General features: G+C 39.8%; 1 protein-coding gene across 7 annotated transcripts in view; it reads left to right on the top strand.

Annotated features, from left to right (window-relative positions):
• Positions 1-14,986, top strand: part of TNFRSF19 (TNF receptor superfamily member 19) — a 52,870-nt gene that overhangs the window by 28,441 nt on the left and 9,443 nt on the right. The gene's annotated exons all lie outside the window — the stretch shown is intronic.

Raw genomic sequence — 14,986 nt, 5'->3', positions numbered from 1 at the left:
GTTTTAATGGAAGCCTTCTCTTTATGGCAAGAGGGGGAATGAAATGAAGCACTGTGCAGAAGGGCATGGCTAACCAACTGGAACTGTGAATGGCTGTGTCCCACACTAACATTTTGCTATGGGTCACGTGTTATGTTTTAATATTGACATGAATCGACAGTGCCTGTAGTTCTGTTTAATAATGAGTTCTGGTATCAAACTATCTTTCTAGTATTTTGATGCCATTCATGGTGCAGTTTTCTAATTTGTTTTTATTTGTGCGAAGAACAGTATACATAGGTGCAATATAAATAATAAATAAAATAGTAATGTGTGAATAAAATAATGCATTTTTAGTAAGAACATATAATGTTTTGCATAATGCTTCAAATTCATTCAAGTATTAAGCATACATTTGTACACTGCTAATTCTTTATCTCAATAGATAAAAGTTGCAAATATTAAGGTTATGTGGCTATATAAATTAATCACAATGTGTATGCTTTGGCAAATTTTTGTTTGCTCTTGAATACAAGTTGAGGCTACACTTCCAGAGTTAAAGTCCCATCATATGGTGGGGCATTAATGAGGACTACAGAATGCTGGAAGCAGTTGATTATTACCCAGCTGGCTATAAATTTCAGGGCTAGCTTTCATCTTCACTCTCTCTGTAGACCTCTTTAAAACATGGTTTAAATATTTACTCATGGAAAAGCTGCTTGTGAGTTGTTAAAAGACCATCAGAAAGTTGAAAGGATTTTGTAATGATCAAGTAAGGGGTGTAAAAGGCCAAGAGAATTGTTATCGTTCTTGGGTAAACTTTATAGGGTAAACAAAAAATTCTGTGTCATATGATAATAGCAACTGAAGCCTATGCATAAATTCATTTAAAATAGCAAGTCCAAATATTTGCATTTACTTACAGAGAAATTTGATTGTACAATGGCAGTGCAAGATTTTAAGCAGAAATTAAAACAATACTAAATTAATGTACAGTATATTCAATTATTTCTGTATTGAGGAGAAGAAAAAAACTTTTAATAAAGGTAGGAAAGTGTACAAAAAAAACCTTACATTAAATTTTACTCAGTTATCTTCTGATGGGTTTTATTATTTATTTAAAACTTTTAAAAATCAGATGGAATTCATTACAACAAATAATAATCAAGCCCTTGTTAAGTCTTGGCTCTCCAAGACTGGTTGCAGAATGTTTAAAAAATAGCAAAGATTAAGCTCATTGAGAATGAGAGCTGAACAATTTCACTGGCAGTACCTATTTTACATAGCTTCTTTTAGTCAAGATGTGGGCTAATCTTATTTTTACCACCGATTGTCCAAAGCTGTATAAAACGTTTGCTCTTCCACATTTGCGTGGACAGGTGGAGACCCCCCAAGCCCCAGGCGACCCTCGGGAGGAATAATGACACCTGACAATGTGTTACAGGATTAAAATTGGCCACAACTTTATTAAATTCTCAGATGTAGGAAGACCTTGGCTTAGGCATTGGGCGTTTTTCCCTCCCAGTCCCCAGCCAGGGATCTAGGGAACATCAGGGTTATCCAAAGTGTGTGGGGATTGGGCTGACTCTGGAGAACATCTGTTCAAGCAGAAAGCCCGCCCCCCATTTTGCCGCATCGTAGGGGAGAGTACTAACAACCCATTGGTGTTTGGCCAGTGCCTCCCCTCAAAATAACCCCTTTAACGGGGAACCCTGGGATTGCCGCCGCAGGGGGTGGGTGGGTCACTGCTTCATGCCCCCCCCCATTGAGAGAAGATAGACAAAAGGATTCCGCCCAAGGCCTACAAACCGCCAAAGTTGTGACAGTTTGCTACGGGGAAGGCGGAACCTGCCAATGCAGGGAAATTCCTTCCCGATCCCTCAATGACGACCATCTAGGACCGCAGCAGCACCTGCATAGCTGTAAGGAAGAAGGTTAAACTGCGAAAGAAGGTATAAACTGAGGGAGGGCAGGGTGGGGGAAGTTCAGGAGCTGACTGAGGACCAACAGATAAGTTACACCCTCTATTGTGAGTGTGGGTAGTCCTAACTCTACCTGGCCAATTCCCTTGGCAACATCCCCCCCCCAGCCGGGATTGGCTGATTGATGAGGCTAGGCGGGAACCTCCAGGTATCCACCTTGGGGGGGGGGCGGTGAAGCCAGCCACCCTGCCGGGGGTCTAGTAGTCTCCGGGGGGGGGGGAAGCTGCGTGTGACCACGCAAAAGCCACCCCCCAGTTAATGCGGGGAGCCATCATTCTGGATTGCTTGATGTTTCAGTGTCTGAAATAAAAAAGCATTGATTTTCTGCAAGATTTTCTGACTAAACTATAGCAATGTTTTGAACTTTAGGCCAGAAGATGTTTTCCTAACACATGGCTCTTGCCAAAAACAGCAGCTACATGTCTAGTTTCCTGGCTCCCTGTAACTTCTAGTACAGTTTCCCTGTTTTCACGACATCAAGACATTGTGTGTTTCTCTATTCCATTGCTTTTGACTGCTGGTGAGAAAGCCTTTTATCTTCACATAATGTGTTTGCAGGACATACAGTTTCATAATACTATTTTTATATGAAGCAGTGATGTTTATTTTTCCCAGCATTTTGAATTCTGAGGTTGATATGTATCATCTTGTAAACAAATGTTTTGCCAGATATTAAGTATACAGTATATAGCGGTCTTAGTGAAGGTAAGCTTGGCATGCAAGAGAGTTTTTAGAAAGTTGAAATAACAATATTAAGCAGTTTAATAGTGTGGTGTTAGCTTCAGATCTTTTGCTTATTAAATTATGAAATAAGAATGTTAAACAAGTGAAATCAGTTTGATAACTTAGTTTAATACAAACATCCTATAAATGAATTTAACTACAGGTTTTCTCTGATTTTATCACATCCTTCTTTGTTACCTTACAGTGATTATATCTTTTATAAATGAAGGTCATTTGCAAAAGTATCATAAATACAATCAGTTGCAACTAAATTGAATTTTAAAAGCATGCCTTGTCATCACTAATAGTTTAATTATACATCATTAGTGTTTAGTTATACGAGGAATAAATGTCACCTCAGATATTGTAATCATATTTGCCCTTTGTGTGATGTAGTAGCTAGGGTTGCCATATTCCAAAAATATGGACACAAAAGTTGTTGAGCTTTGAGCTCTTTTTGGCAAAGTTGACAACATATCTGTTGCCATTCATCCAGATTTTCCCATTTCTGCCTGGACACTGCTTCCGACTGCAGTAACCCTAGAGTTCTAGGACTAGGACAAGAACCTGGGAGATCAAGTTTCTAATTCCCATTTCACCATATTTCAGTCTAACCTACCTCACAGAAATGTTGTGAGGATAAAATGGGCACCTTGGAGGAAAGGTGGAAAATAAATATTGCTTTATATCAGTCTGATTAGAAGAGAGTTTTCACAGCATTTTATGTCGGTTACTCTGCTGTTCTATCACATTCAGGTAGGATTGCATAGGTCTGTATTTAGTAAGATGCCTGGAATGGAGTAGCAGTAGTCTTATATTCGGGCTGCACTGAATTTTGGAAGAGTCATATAAAGGGCCATAGACCTTTTAATCCCAGCTTATAAAATCAATCAATATGCCTCTTATTATGCTTTAAAAAGAGTGGCAAAACTAGAACTGAATTCTGTAGCCCCTGTTCAGAGGCCCTCTGCTTGACCCAACACTTGCAACACTGATATACATGGTACAGTTTCGCTATTCATTGCAGTGTTGCCAAAATTTCTGTACGCTCCTTCCCTAAGGCCTATCCTATGCTAGCCAAAAGCACAGCGTGCACCTAGCTGACTTCAACTAGTTTTTCCACAACTTTGCCACTTACTGGGGAGAAACCTTGGGTGGGTGGCAAAACAAGATGATGTAAATAGTGTCATTTGACAAAGGCATATTCTGGAATCGAGGTTTATGGAAAGAGCTTCACAAGTTTATAGTTTTGTTTCATTCTGTAATTTTTGTTCACAGTGACTGCAAGTCAGAAATGAAAAGAAAGCTTAGGTGTCATGAAATGTAAGCAACACACTGTGTGTGTGGGTGTGTGAAGGACAAATCTTCCAAGTCTCCCCTTGGTTTGGCTCAGGATTTTCCAGGTTTCCCAAAATAAAATTTGATTGCCTTGGAGCAGGTTTGCTTACCTCCACCGGGCCCATGGCTGAGCCATGTGCCTCAAATATTCCCCCTTCCATCTCCTTACCTGATGAATTGGCTGAGTGTAGTAGCAGCAAAGGAGAAAAAGGTGGCATTTTTTCAAGTCTCTCTTCTCATTTCCCTCAATGACTTGTCATCTAAGTGTCAAAATGCAGTGCACTAGAGGATCATGCTCCATCATGGCTTCCTCATGCTATTAGCCAGATTGCAAGGTGATAGTGGGATGGTATGTGGTGCAAAGTGAAAAGTGTATTTCTTTCAAGGGCTCTTAAAAGCTTGTGGAATGGGCTTTTAAATGTTTATTTTTAGAGGGTTTTTTAAAATGTGAAACTGAATAAATAAATTGAACTAGCAATGCTGTGAACTGCGCCATGGGTCCTTCTGCTTACATAGCATGTCCTTTGTCACAGAGCTGTAGACTTTCCATGCTGCCTGTTCATGGATGATGCTCATTTATGTTGCATTTTTTCTCCATCTTCCTTTTGGATCCATCTGATTGTACTATGGGGGTTAGGAAGCAGGTTTGTATTTGATTAGAATTCATTTTACTAATTGCAGGTAGTAGAGATTGAGATGTTATCTTTTAGGTGACATTAGTATTCCTTTTTACTTTCTCCTGTGACCTGCAAGTCACTGGTGGCTTTATATTTTTCTCAAGGAAATAAGGCACAATGAATGGCTAGTTTGTTCACTGTACAAACCTCCCTTCCTGCTAGTGTTTTCCTCAAAAGGTCTACAAAAGCCAAAGACGTGGCCTATTGTCTCAGGGCTTAAAAAGGTTAAAGGTATTCTTAGAGACTTCTGCATTAGCATTAATCCTTTTGTATCAAGAGTCGAGAAAGAAAAAAAGCAAAACTAATATTACCAGTAAAGGAAGGGAGGAAAATGAGTAGCTCAATGCATTAAAGAAATAGAGAAATAAGTAGTCAGATGGGCAGGGTACAAATAATAAATTGTTGTTGTTGTACTTAATTGTGCACAATTAATAACAGGAGGAAGAGAATTTTCCATTTGCTTTTCTTCCCTGTGTTTTGTTATAAGCAGTTTTTAGCTAGTTGCTTTCTCCATATCAGTTGGTACACACTTCAGAAGCTTGTAATGCCTAGATTATAGCTAGTTCATCTGCCTGGCCTCTCAGAGCTATCAGGCAGAAAGAGGTGTGAGAGAGCATTAGGCAGAAATAAAATGTTTGTGTCTGTATAACAGAAACATGTTCAAAACATTGGATGATGTTTTACTCACAGACCCATTGAAATTAATAAGCATGCCTAAATTAGGTTCATTAATTTCACTGGGTATGCTCTGAGTCGAACTAAGCTGAACATTACCCATTCCTACTAGTTTCTTAATTCTATTTTATTTTTTAAAAATACATCCACGTTGATTTCAGCTGGACACACTTTGAAATAAATGTGCTGCCCAAGTCTTTTTGTCCCCATTATTTCCACCAAACTCCCTTGTTAATAAGTAGCCACGTATGGAGGCTGAAAAACACAAGTCAGTGCTTTTCTTTTGACAACTGAGGTCTTTATTTATCATGCATCACACTGAGTTGCCTCCCCACCCCCAAATTTTGTGTCTAGACTGCTCCTTCCCTGGAGCTCAGAAGTCCTCTGAAGCACCTCTAAGACAATCAGCTAACATATTTTTGCCACTCATGCTTTTGGCTTACTGGCTTGACTTCTTTCCCTCCAGATTTCTTAAAATTACCTTTAAAAGTGTTGTCTCAGTATTTTATTCTCTGACTAGGCCTCACCCTCCTGAGGAGACTCCAGATGACTGAAAACAGTGCACCCCAGGGATGTCCTATTGTGTTTATCAAGCAGGTTGCATACTCAGTGTTTTGCAAGTCAGCTCTGTACATGGTTATTCACACTACTTGATGGAGAAAAAAGAAAGGTCGTTTGTATATCAAAGCTTTAAAGATAGAATATATTATTCCTGCTCAATCTGTAAAAAATGTGCCTTTTTCTGATGGGTACCGTATTTTTCGCTCTATAGGACGCACTTTTCCCCCTCCAAAAATGAAGGGGAAATGTGTGTGCGTCCTATGGAGCGAATGCAGGCTTTCGCTGAGAGCCCTCCAGGCTTCAGGAAGCTATCCACAAACCTTAGGAGCGCTCCCCCAGCCCGCAAGCTCTGGGAGCGGCAGCAAGGCTGCGCAACCTTGCCTCCGCTCCCGGACCTGTTCTGGGGGCTGGGGTCGGGGGAAGCTCGTGCTTCCCCAGCCCCACGGCTAAAAACGAAGCCGCTCACAGCCTCTCCCGGCTGGAGAGGTTGTGTGTGGCTAAAGAGGAAGCCAAGACAGCCAGCGGGATCCATCCCGCTGGCTCTCTTGGCTTCTTTGCTCTTTGGGGCTGGGGGGGGGGGAATAATTTTTTTCTTTATTTCACCCCCTAAGAACTAGGTATTTTGTGTGGTATTCAAATATCTTACAACGTACATTAAGCTGGCTAATTTCCAGTTTCTTTAGGAATATTTAAACTGAAAACTGAACTCCTCTTGTGTTTGAATAGCTATCCATTGACATATAAATTCAGTTATGTTAGAATTCCTGTTTATCCATATTAATTACTTAGATACATATATGGAGCCCAGAGGATACATATAGGCCACAACAAATACCTGTCTTATTGCTCCTCTCTCATAAAGCACTTACGGCTATTGTGGCCTATCACGGGGTGTGGGGTATGATTTAACCTCTTCCCTCACAGTATGATTAGTGAAATCCTAACCATGTTTACTCAGAAGTAAGTTCTTTTGAATTCAGTGGGGCTTCCTCGCAGGTATGTATGTTAGTTTTGCAGCCTAAAGTTGTGAGAATCCAAGGAGTTTCAGTTGTCCAAATTTTTCCCATCCTACCTGTGAGTTTTGTTCTCAGACTTGCTGTCATACATATCATTTTTATTTCTTGTTCTGGTTGTTCTGTGGGGGTACCTTGTTTTGTTTTTATGTGTTGACTTGTCATTTTTATTTTTATTATGGATATGGACTTCAAAGGGGGAAGAAGCCTGGGCCTCTTTAGACCTCTGAGGGAGCCTAATTCTGTCTAAAAGGAGGTCTGTGCATGTCTCTGATATCCCAGCTCAACTTTCTCCATTCTGCTGTAAGACCGTAGAGCCACACTATTTCATGGTCAAACTGAAAGGAGATACGGGATGCGTACACAGTCCTTCCATTTCCCCTAACAGGCACATCTTGGTGCATATAGCAAGGGTAGAAACATGAGTTTTATGAACTAAAAGGATTATACCAATAGTCTGTAATGTTTTAACTTTATGATGTGGAAAGGGTGAAGAAGGTGTTAATTTGAACTACAGGGATTGAGAATGTCAGTATTTCTCTTAACCAGCCTTCTGCACAAGTTAGTACTAGAAGCAACCTTTCATCTCTTGAGTCAATCCTATAATTAGCATCATTCTTTGCCAGAGGCTGAGTGAGTGTTTGTTTTAGGTATAATATGTCTGCAAGATATTTAACTTAATCATTACTTTTTATTAACAAAGAGCTAGCTAGCTGCTCAGTTATCAGATTTAAGTGAACTTGAAATTCCTCAGAGAAAATGGGATAATGATTGACCTATACTGTGTGGATGCTCTTTGCGGTCGGCCTTGTATATTTATCAGTAGGCTGACCCTTAAGGCGACTTACAGTATTCATGCTTTGAATTTAGAAAGCAGTATTGAAGGCTAAGTAGTGACTAATCTGCTAGATGCAGCTCATTGAACAACTAGATTGAATAGATCTTATCTACATCCATTCTGTTGGGTTTATTCTCTGAATTTACTGTATTGTCCATCTCAGTAAAGGAGCATAATTTTTCAGTGGCATTTCATTTTTGTTTGCATGAGAAGCTAATATGCTTGAAAACCAGAAATACTATTTTGCTCAGGCTGTACATTTCAAATTGTTTAGTTTCTCAAGTCTTTCCTTCCAGAAGTTGTAGGACAAGGTAAAACCTTACTGGCTTCATGTGCATTGAACAAATGTGGCATCAACCCTTAGGAGCTAGTTTAGCAATGTGTTGTATTCATCTTTAGCTGCTAATATGCTGCCAGGTGTGCAGCAAGTCAGTAGAATCCAAAGTAAACTTTCAGTACTTCACTTGGGAGCATGCAGCAGCTTGTTCTGCCTCAGGAGCCCAGTGCGTTGGCTAGTCCTGGAACAAACACGCAGATCCTTGAAGAAGAACAAGTTTTCTAGGTGCTTTAAGGCAGGTGCAGAAGGCCTCAACTTGGTGTGTGGAGACTAGCAGACAGTGAGAAACATCTAACAGTATGCTGTAAGCAGAGAGGCAACACAGCAGGGAAGTAGCAGTTGTACTAACTTCTATAGGATATTGTGTCTGAGGAGCCAGCAGGATTACACCCAGGGCTCTAATATTTTTGTGTTAAGTTATTCAATATTCATCTGTGTTCATTCTATTTAATCATATAATATGTTCAGTGCTTTTTGCCCCCTATTTTTAGGGACTCCGATTTAAGAAAATGAGGGGGGGGGCGAGATACTATCTGTGTACAAGACGAGCCCAGATTTTGAACATTATTTTAGAGTAAAAAAAATAGTCTTATACATGGAAAAGTACGGTGTGTGTGTGTGGGTGTGTGGGTGTGTGGGTGTTTTAGGGTTTGCAAAAACACAATACATTTTTATTTTCTTATGAACATTATTACAATTCCCTTTATTAATGAAAAACATTTGTAAAATTAATTTAGAAATAAGACTTCTAAGCGAACATAGTAGACAGTGGAAAGCATAGCCTGATGTAATAAGCAGTTGGCTGTGTTCCTTGAATGGCTTTGTGTGTAAAGTTATGTATACTGGAAAGTACATGGTCACAAAGGAGTGGAGGGGAAAGAAAGAGAAAATAAGATAAATTAAGGATTTGTGTGTGTTTTATTTCTAATCCAATATATGAATACTGTATTTTTTAAAAAAATAGCTGGGGAAATGTCAACAGTTCTGTATATTGGCAACTGCTTATATTATGCAGCTGGGATTACTTAGTATAACCACAAATATTGCTCAGGTTTTTTTGTTTAAAGAACACCCTGCATTTGAGTTTACATCGAGATTGCAAAAACGTTATTGACTTGCAGAATAAAGAATTTTTATTTGAAATAATCCAAGAAACAGTCTGAAAAATATTTATTACTAATATTATGCATATACAAAGAAAAATAAAATGTTTCCCATCAATAATAAATCTATTTCACTACAGCCACAATTTCACTTAGTTTCATTTTTATAATGAAATAACTCATATATTTGCTTAAAGAGAAAAGCTTTCCAGTGTTCCATTGGTCATATTTTTTTCTGTTCCCTTTATGAACCTAAATAAAAAAGTAATATTGAATCATACCACTTTTATTATTGACTCAAATTGATAAACTATTCATAACAAATTATATCTTAAAGTTCCAGAACCAGGCATGGACCACAATACAAAAGAGATAATCTGCAAAGTTATCATCATTGGGAATAAAAGGGCAAAGAAGAGTATACATCTTGCATGAACATACCGTACTTTTCAATATATAAGATGCCCCCTATTTTGGGGGACTCAAATTTCAGAAAATGTGGAGATGGCACAGAGTTGTTGAGCTGATTACCCAGTGTTGTAGAGCTTTTCTTTGTGGGGGGGGGGGATTGCTGAAAATCGCTCACCTGCACACGTCACAAAATCCGCCTCACATCTGTCCCCTTGCTGGCAAAAGCTGCCAATCGCACAACCAGTTGCCGCAGCGTCAGCCAATCAACACCACCCATTGACACAGCAACCAATAACATGCACAATAGCCGCTAACAGCCGCAGCGGCAACCAATCAAACGTCCACCCTATTCACTACCCATGTATAAGATGACCCCAATTTTTTAGCTTGATTTTTAAGGAAAATAACATAGTCTTATACACAGAAAAGTATGGTATGTACTCAGGCTATGGGAATACCATGCTCTAAAGGCTCCTCCATGAGTCCCCTTCACTAAAACTGTGCTTTCTTTCCTTTTTTAATGATACATTTACTAAACATGCATTTGTAATAAACTAAAATAATCATAACTGTCTTCCCAATTATACCCCAGTCTGAACTACTTGTCCCTGTCAGTGTATTTTATCATCCCTTTTGTGCTGGAGTAGCATTGACTTGGATCCACAGTTGCACTTCCACTCACGGAATATTTCTTTCCCTGAGTGGAAGGAGCACCTAGTTGATCCAGCTGTCTGTTCGATCCAGTCCAGCACTTTTTTGTTTTAATTTTTTTGCATTGATAAAGCTCACTCCAGTCTATTAACACTAATGAGATCATTCCATTAGTTTCAGGCAACGAAATTATCTTGAGTTCTGGTCCGCTGATTTGTGGAGGCTGTAAACTTTGTAGTTACAGCTAGAAGTTTATGAAGAAATAAGGAATTGGGAAGTATGTGTTAAAACATTTTAAAAGTATGAACAGAGCAAGATGAATGAGGACTCATGAATCATCCCTTTTAACATATCCGTACAATATAAGTGTGGATGGAACCAGGCATGCTCTGTTATTAACCTGAGCCGCCTTTCACATCCCGCAGTTGTCTGGTTACTTCCTTTTCTTGCCTGCCCTTTCCATGTACCCCGGTCATTCCTTCACCCTTATTTTCCCCAAACATATATTTTTATTCTTCTCTTGCTGCCAGGTTGCACAGGGAATGTAGGAGCTCATAATAGAGGTCATCACATGAAAATGACTCCTCGCTTCAATTCAGTACATTTTGTAGGCTTGGCATAGCAGCTTGTTTTTTACATGTAAGAGTTTTATAGTTATTTTACCATATTTTGGCAGTGCTTGGTCTTCTAACTAGCCATTATGACTACAAAGATCATTTTTCAGGAAATTATAGACTTTCAGTCTTGTCCAGGCATGCTTGTGGGAACAGGCAGATTTTACATGTTTTCAGAAGCTAATACGTTTGGGTTGCTTTCTTCTGATCTTTTGTCTCATGAAATCTTTGTTGTTTTTTGCCTGTGAAGTTGCTGTACTGATGTGGGCTTCTGTAAGCACTGCAATTCATCTCAGTTGCAAGAAATAAGCCTCCTCATGTCTTTTACTGCAATGAGTGAACCCATTTGGGCTGGAGACAGATTATAGCTTGCTTCCAGAGAACTGAAGGCAGTCTGAAAGAGGAACCAATGGTTGTTGTGTGCACAGTCATCCTAGTTTGCCACTGGTGAACAGGTTTTGCATATTTTTATAGAAACCTCTGTGAACAGCGGTAATAATAGCTAGCCTACTTCAATCATCCATCATTCACAGGGTGGCATTATGGCAATAGGATCTGCCCTTGACCAATGTTCATTATAACATGTATAGAGACCAACTGTACATGTGAAGAAGTGGTCTGTACGTCTAAATATAAACATGTGTAGGTTGGACAAGACACTGCACCTCTACACACATTATAGAATCTGTTAAATATCTGATGAAGGCTAATGAACAAAAGAAAAATGATTTTTATCTATTCGCAAAAATGTTGTATCCAACTAAGTTCTCAGAGGAGACGCAGCTGAAGTTAATGGACCTAACCTAGTCACATTTGTTAATTTCAGTGGATCTACATCTACCCAAAGTATTTATATACCACCTTATACCAGCAAGACACTGTACAAATAACAATGAATGCATAAATGAACAGAAAATGAACAATACATTAATATCCCAATAATAATAAATTGCAGCCCTAAGCCAAAGGCTTAATTAATTAATTATTGATATGAAATGCCAGAAAGGCTTGCGTTCAGAGGTACATTTTTAACAAGTGCCAAAATATCCTCCCTTGCACATTTCAGCACTCCAAAGTCAAGTGATTCAGTAGAAAGGAGGCCACCAGAGAGAAGGCCCCCCACCCCAATTGCTGCCAATCAAGATTAGCCCAGTAAGAGGGTCTCTTCAGCAGCGCACAATGCTCTGACAGGACAGTAGGAAGCAAGGCACTCCTGCAGGCATCCTGGTTAATAATAATAATAATAATAATAATTATTATTATTATTATTATTTATATCCCACCCATCTGGCTTGGTTTCCCTGGCCATTTGGTTCCAAGTTGTTCAAGACTTTATAGGTTTAAACCAAAATGTGAACTTGATCTGGTAACTTATTGGCAACCAGTACAGGTCCTTTAGGTGCAGTTCAATGTGTTTTTGATAGAACACCTCCAAGTAACCTTGCTACAGCATTCTGCACCAACTTCAGTTTATGGACCCAGCTCTGAGGAAGCCCCATATAGAGCACTTTAAGGTAGCCCTTTCTAGAGATTACGAACGCATCAGACACAATGGCTAGATTATTAAAGATTATTAAAGGTTGAGAATTAATAATAATAATAATAATAATAATAATAATAATAATAATAATAATAATATTTATACCCTGCCCATCTGGCTGGGTTTCCCCAGCCACTCTGGGCGGCTTCCAGCAAAATATTAAAATACAGTAGTGCGTCAAACACTAAAAGCTTCCCTAAACAGGGCTGCCTTCAGATGCCTTCTAAAAGTCTGGTAGTTGTTTTTCTCTTTGACATCTGGTGGGAGGGCGTTCCACAGGGCTGGTGCCACTTCCGAGAAGACCCTCTGCCTGGTTCCCTGTAACTTGGCTTCTCGCAGTGAGGGAACCACCAGAAGTCCCTCAGCGCTGGACCTCAGTGTCCGGGCGGAACGTTGGGGGTGGAGACGCTCCTTCACATAGTTGGTATACCAGCCACTAAAGCCACTTTGGCTTCCAGGAACAAATAAGAACTGAAAACTCTCAAGCTGTGTACCTGTGTAATCTAAAACATGCACATTACCCAACCCCCAAACCTGGAAACCACCCACCCACAGGAACTCAGTCTAGCCAGGATTCATTTTCAACTTATTGACCCTCACTCAACCCATTACTGAAAGCCAGTACACAGTGTATAACAGACAAATAAAGCTGGGTATCATCAGCATAATGCTTCAAACTTCCATAGGGATCATTACCAGCAACTACATATGAACATTAAGTAGCATGGGGGACAGTATAGTCCCCTGTGGCACCCCATAATACAAGTGGCAGGGGACTGAGTTGCAGTCACTTAATGTTCTTTGATACCAGTCTAGTGGATAAGAGTCAAACCTCTGTAACAACAGTGTGCCCAACTCCCATGCCACACAACCAGTCAAGGAGTATACCTTGGTCAATGATATCAAAAGCTGATGAGACAGCCAGCAAGAGTTTATGGGGTTGAACTCCCTCTGTCCCTCTCCTGGTAAAGCTCATCTAAGTGACCAAGGCCAATTCAGTCCCAAAAGCAGGCCTAAGCCTGTGCCTGGAGCTGAGCTGTCACCACTCTCACAAGTGGTCCAAAGTTGGAGTTTTTAAGCAGGCGTCATTGCACTACCTTTTCAAGATGGCTGCTTCCTCATTAAATGACACCTTCATAACTCCCTGGACCTACCTGGATAATACCCCCCAGCAAGTACAAATAAGCAATGAAGGATCAAGACATCAAGTTGGCTGAACAGATACAAGCACCTTATCCACAGCCTCAAGCCTCAATCAATGAAAATAATTCTACAGTGTCTGAGCAAATGGGGCATTGGACACCTCTCAATGGCCTGTCACAACTGTGGCATTGAAGTCATTACAGAGACAAACAATTTTGCCTTTGAAAGTGCCTCTGCGGATTTGTCACTCATGCCTCTGAGGTCTGTAAACCCTCACGTACCAAATCAATGTTCATTGCTTTACACCTGGAAAAGCTCTGTTGGACTACTTAACAAAGCAAAGGAAACTAAAAAGTAGACCTTTTCAGTCTGCAGTAGCATGCAATGATTGTGTATGTGTGCGTGTGTGTGCGTGCTCTAGCACACATTCAGTCATCTTTGCAGCAAGTCCTTTGCTATTTATATTCAAGCCATCTTTCGGTCTGATTCATTGCCTGCAGCTCTCCAGTATACTAGTTTATCTATTATGAGAGAGAATGCTTTTCAAACTACCGTATTTTTCGCTCTATAACACGCACCCGACCATAACACGCACATAGTTTTTAGAGGAGGAAAATCCGTAGGTATGCCACCTGTAGGCATTCCCTCCATAACACGCACAGACATTTCCCCTTACTTTCTAGGAGGAACAAAGTGAGTGTTATGGTGCAAAAAATACGGTACTTTCACTGATCTCTTAAAAAACACTATTTTGTGTTTTAATACTGTAACATTTTAATTGACAACAACAAGAAGAGTTCACGTTTGCAGAATGGAGCTTTCCAGCTCCTTCCCTTTGCAGACCCTTGCATGCTCTGAAAATCTGATGCTGGGGCTTGAAAGGTCTTTGGGAATGGTATGGGATGCAGGCAGATTATTGCCCCTCCCTTACATGAATTGAGGAACAACTTCAGATCTAAGCTCTGTTCCCAGCTTTAAACATTTTCAGCCCCTGTTGTTTGTGGCACGTTGAAAATAATAACCCCCTTTATTTCTGGCCACTCCCTGAATGGCCCAGATCATTAGTATTCAAAGTTGGCAAAAGGTCCTTGGATGAATTCCTTCTGAGGACATTGATCTCTATTTGCAGCTTAAGACAAAATGACTCTTGGAACATCCCAAGTATTTTAATAAGTTTCCTTAGCATGGAAAATATGTATGTTACACTCATCAGCTGTGTGGCTTATGAATCCTTCTAGTTGTTAAGTATCTGTGCATACAGGCTTTCAAAGCAAATACATTTTCTGTCTTAGATTCTTTTTCTGAACTTTTCTATGCTGTTTCTTCTTCAGGGTTAACTTTGTGGCAAAATATCTGAACATTTTAAAAATGAAACTTTTAAGTTTTAATAAATGGTGATTT

The sequence above is a fragment of the Podarcis bocagei genome (assembly GCF_964188305.1).
Source record: "Podarcis bocagei genome assembly, chromosome: 6".
Taxonomy (NCBI): domain Eukaryota; kingdom Metazoa; phylum Chordata; class Lepidosauria; order Squamata; family Lacertidae; genus Podarcis; species Podarcis bocagei.
The sequence above is the reverse complement of the archived record's forward strand: the minus strand, read 5'-3'. Positions and strand labels throughout refer to the sequence as shown.